We start from the raw sequence: 5,090 nt of genomic DNA, 5'->3' as shown, positions 1-5,090 counted from the left end.
GATTAGTCACAGGAGAGCTACATCCTGCCCTTCGCTAAAAGAATAACTCATGGGCCTTCGAGGAATCCCCAGGGGTGTGTGTTTGTTTGAAGTGAGAGTCCCTCCAATTCCTCCTCCCAAAGCCTAGACTTTGTACAGGGAACAAAGCACAAGTGGGAGAACATAGGCTACCTGCACTGTCAGGTAGAGGCTGTTACTACAGCCCATGGGCAGTAGCAGTAGCCACAATCCACTGCAACCACCTTATGCTGTGTAAGTCTTGAGTGGGTCTGAGAGTATCACAAACCAGATGGCTGTCCCGTCACCCCCAACAAACCCATCCTCTTGGATGCCTACATTTTCTGCAGAGCTGTTGCGGAGACAGGATGTTCAGTGCACAAGAGGTTGAAAAATGCTTCTATCAGGCCTGTTTGCAGTTAAGCCAGGCTTAGTTCTTGTTCAACGTGTGGCTCAGTTATTTTAAGCCCTTTGCAGTCCCAGAAAGCCCAAAATGCAGCGGATGCAACAGTTACACATTTCTAAGTATTATTTCTTTAAAATAACGATCATAGGGTAAATTATCCGAGTCCTCTTGATGGAAGTAGAGAACACTGCAGAAATCAGAGGTTCACATCAGAGAGGAAAGGTTATAGTTTTCTAGCCAATGTTGGTTAGATGAAAAAAGAGGAACCACTCCTTCTGACTTCCATCTTCGACTATGTGCAATGTCAAAAACCATGATAACTCAAGTATAACCCCCATAGAGAAGAACATATTGCCATTTTTCCAATTAGTTGATTTTAACCCATAAAAAGCTTTAGTTTGGGGTCATCACTTAGACATCAACTCACTTCTCAGTTCAGATGTTAAACAGAACAGCCTTTCTAGATAAATGTTAAATATTGCCAACCTTGCAGTAATGGCTCCGAACTCTAGGATTCATCCCCCGCCCCACTCCAACAGAGTCAAGTCTGTGCACTTTCAGAGCTATTTACACAGGTGTTTTCTGAGCAGAAGTGTCTTAATTTAGGCTTGTGGAAAGTCTAATTATTTGTGTTAATTGATCATGATGCGACTAGAGTTCTGGATAGTGCAGTTTTATAAGCTGAAATAAAAACTTCACATTAATAAGAGAATAGCTTTCCTTTGAAGTAATTAAGTTGCTTACTAGTAACTGCAATTCTCCAATTACTTTTCTCTGCTTCATTAATCTGGGACTGTTTCAAGAACATACAAAGTGAGAAGGGTTGATGTATACTACATTTGGTAATGGAATCCCAAAACAGGCTTAGTGATTTTAAAATGTTTGAGTCATGTACAGTTCAAATGGGACTAGTTACTCTTTGGGGCTAACAAACAGTAGGAAGTCTACAGGAAGAACCAAGTACTTTGAAAATTTAATAAAGCAGATCGTAGAGAATTCCACCTAGAGTTGCTTTTAAAATAGACACACACGAATAAGCAAAGGTGTTTAGGAAACTTGCGGAATGAGCCTTTAGCTCTTCTGGAGTGTGAAATATCTGTTACAAAACATTGCACCACACACTTTGCAAGGTTCAATGCCTTTTTCTGCAGCCAAATTAGGTGAGCAGCAGCCATGAGCCAAGAAGCAGAAAGTCACAGCCTCACGTTCCATCTAAATTTAAACAAAACAACGAAATATCAGGCTGTTAAGAAGCCGATCCTGTACGAATAGTGCCCACCACCAGATAAAGAAACAGATCTTAGATGTTTAAAGAAAACTTTGTTTGACAGCGTTCTGTCAAGGAATCACTTATCAACAGTTGTGGTTGTGAAATCTCTACTTCTTTACTACTTGTACGGTTTCTGTCTGGTTTTTTATTTGTCTGTTACATAACTAGTTTTGCAAGATTCAAATCAACTAAGGTGGTGGGGTATGATTGGGTAAAGAATTATTTCACAATGTGTTAGGATTGGTCAAAGAATTATTTGTAATATTATAATAAAATGATTGGTTAAAGTATAGCTAAGCTGGACTCAACTTTCACTATAGAAAATGAGGTCCAAGACGACAAGCTGGGAAGGAAAAAGGAAAGGGAAAAAGGTAAAGAATAAGAAGGAAAGACCTGGAAGAAAAACGACTATTCACCTTCAAGACAGCCTGAGAACAGAGCTGCTAGAATCCTATGCATAAGCATGATGTGAAGCAACCAGCAACCAGGTGAGAATGACCTTGCCTGGCCAACAGGGAAAATAAGCCTGTGTGAGCAGGATTGGTGAGCATAGCATTGCATGCTTAGCATGTGTATTCTGTTTGGTGATTGTTAATAAGGATATTACTGTATAAGGCTCTTCCGCTGGTTAAAGGTCCTGCAAACCTGCAGACTGTTATGCCGTGAGCCCTTGGAATGGTAAGGGTGGGTGCCCTGGAGTGTGGGATTATGCCTTGAGCCCTAGGAACAGGATAAAGGTAGGTGCCCCCTAGAGTGTGTGGGTAACAACCTGGATGGATTATTTGAAGATGAACTCCATTAGGACAGTTACCCTATGGAATTTAGATGCCTAGAGCAGTTCATGACTGTTCAGTATTGGTCTTACATTCCTATTTTCTGTATAAAGAGAACATTTAAAGTTCAGCTACAGAGAAGAGCTGGTTTTCAGGCAGAACACTGACAAGAGAATAAAATTAGCAAGAATATATTTAAGAGGTATCCAAATCCATATTACATAGAACTAGAATTTAGGCTGGAAATGGGTACAATTTTCTCTTTATGGGATATATGGGAACTTACAATTAACACAAAGTGTAAAGGTCTCCTGCAGCCTAGGAACAAAGTTGTATTAGGGACGGGAACAAACCAGATGATCGCATAGGTCTTGCCCATCTCGAACGTCTGTGATTCCATATCTATGAAAGAACAGACAGACATCCAGATCTTTCCCCATCCTAATTCTTCACAGACATACTCCATCCTGTTAGCCATTTGCTCAGACTCACAGATGTAGCCCAACCTCATAAATCACAGTGGACCTCAGTTTTCTCTGCTCTGGGATCAGCAACTCTGAAACTAAGCAGGCTAAAAGTGGATAACTTCTTGCACCTGATTTAGGTTAGGACAGTGGTTCCCAAACTTGTTCCGCCACTTGTGAAGGGAAAGCCCCTGGCAGGCCAAGGGACATACTGGCTGCCGCTTCAAGCAGCTCCCATTGGCCTGGAGCAGTGAATCGCGGCCACTGGGAGCCGCGATCGGCCAAACCTGCGGATGTGGCAGGTAAACAAACGGGCCCGGCCTGCCAGGGGCTTTCCCTGCACAAGCAGCGGAACAAGTTTGGGAATCACTGGGTTAGGAAATAGAGCAGAACAAGGAAAAAAAATTACAATTACCAACCATATTTGAAAGACATGTTGCTAAGTCTGCACTAACTTACTTTGCTCAGGTTTTGTAAACTCCAGATTGCAACTAAAGAGACAAATACAGAGATCATGATTTGGAAGTCAAAAATTTAAGCAACCGAGAGTTTTCTGAGCAAAGCAAAAAGGATCTTAATACATGAATTAAGAATGGGTGGCAGCAGACTGGAAACAGAGACATCAGGATCATATAGTCTTGTCATCTTGATCAGAATACTTTTCAAAAGACAATGGAGAGAAAACAAAGGCAATTACTTCTATAGTAAATCAGAAATACATTCTTCAAGATACTACTTGGCCTTTCCTAGTTACAAGTCAGACAACTACTGCTAGCTTTCAGCACGTTAAATAAAAATTAAAAAAAGAATCCAAGGATACCTGGAACAATTTGGACTTCCCATTACCAGATAAGAAAATGACCACTCAGAGGGCTGAATTTGGAAATGCAGCCCTTCTGAAAATTAAAAGCCTTTCAGGAACATCCGTCAAGAGTGAGCAATGTTAGTAACCTGTACTAACAGACAAAAGTACATAACTCTTCAGAGGATTTTGGAGGTGAAGTCAAAGTTTACACTTTAAGGTGTAAACCTCAATCATTCTGTAAGACTCTCAGAGTTCAAGGAATAATTTCTCTGGAAACCAGTTGATATTATAAACCCCAGGCTCCAATAAATCACTTAAGGGAAAACTCTAAATAATTATGTTCAGAATGGTAGCTAGTTAAATAAAAGGGATTCATGCATCAGTGATCAGAACCTATGTTTCACTTCTGCTGACGGAAGATTCCACTCCTCAAAATTCCTCTGGGTGAAATTCTATGGCCTGTGATATGTAGGTCATCACACTAGATGGTCATGATCATCCCTTCTCGTCTCAAGATCTCTGGGGGAAAAAAAAAGCTACCAGGAGGTTGACAGCTCTCTTTATTAGACTCCCTAGATAGCACCAACATGGCCAAAAGAGGGCAAACTCTCAGATGACAGTTTTGGAATCACACATGGTTAGTGCTTTTAAACATTCTTCCCCCCTCAAGTACAATCTTTGAGCACGGCACCAAACTCAAAGAATATCCTTGTGTTAAACATCAGACATAAAGCACACTGGTTCATGGAATGGAGATTTACATGTATATTTATCACTTTTTGAACTCTGATCTTACAGTTTTATGATCAGATGTGATGGAATCTTTTTGCCCTAGACAGCTTTTTAACTTATTTTTTAAAAACAAAACATGACATAGCTATTTCCGTAACAAGACAAATTTCAGGGTATACAACCCCATAACAGCTCTACTGAAACCAGGTCTATGCTTGCCTGCAATTCTAAGCAGGGGGGAGCTGTTGAAGCAACTGCATCAAGAATTAAGAGTCATGTTATACAAAATTTACAACAATTCATGTCAAAATAGCTATACATTATGTAAGAGCGGATAATTAAGTGCAGCCCAAATTTTGTATCAGTATACAAGACAAAAAATGCATAAGCAACTAAAGGGGAAAAACAAGACAGTGAATGAAGTTTTTATTGTTATTTTGTTGGGCTCAGTTTAATATACTCAATTTTTTGTTTCGCTGAGCTCAATAGATTTTTCATAAGGGCTCCTATTTATCAATAAGTGGTCTAACAAAAGCTATCGAACTAGCAATTTCATTTAAGGTAAACTATTAAGTAGGTTATTCTGGAATGAAATGAGCTGGGCTTATACCTATTACAGACTACAAAGATATGAATGCAAATA

The sequence above is a fragment of the Mauremys mutica genome, chromosome 2 (assembly GCF_020497125.1).
Source record: "Mauremys mutica isolate MM-2020 ecotype Southern chromosome 2, ASM2049712v1, whole genome shotgun sequence".
Taxonomy (NCBI): domain Eukaryota; kingdom Metazoa; phylum Chordata; order Testudines; family Geoemydidae; genus Mauremys; species Mauremys mutica.
This window is presented reverse-complemented; position numbering follows the sequence as displayed.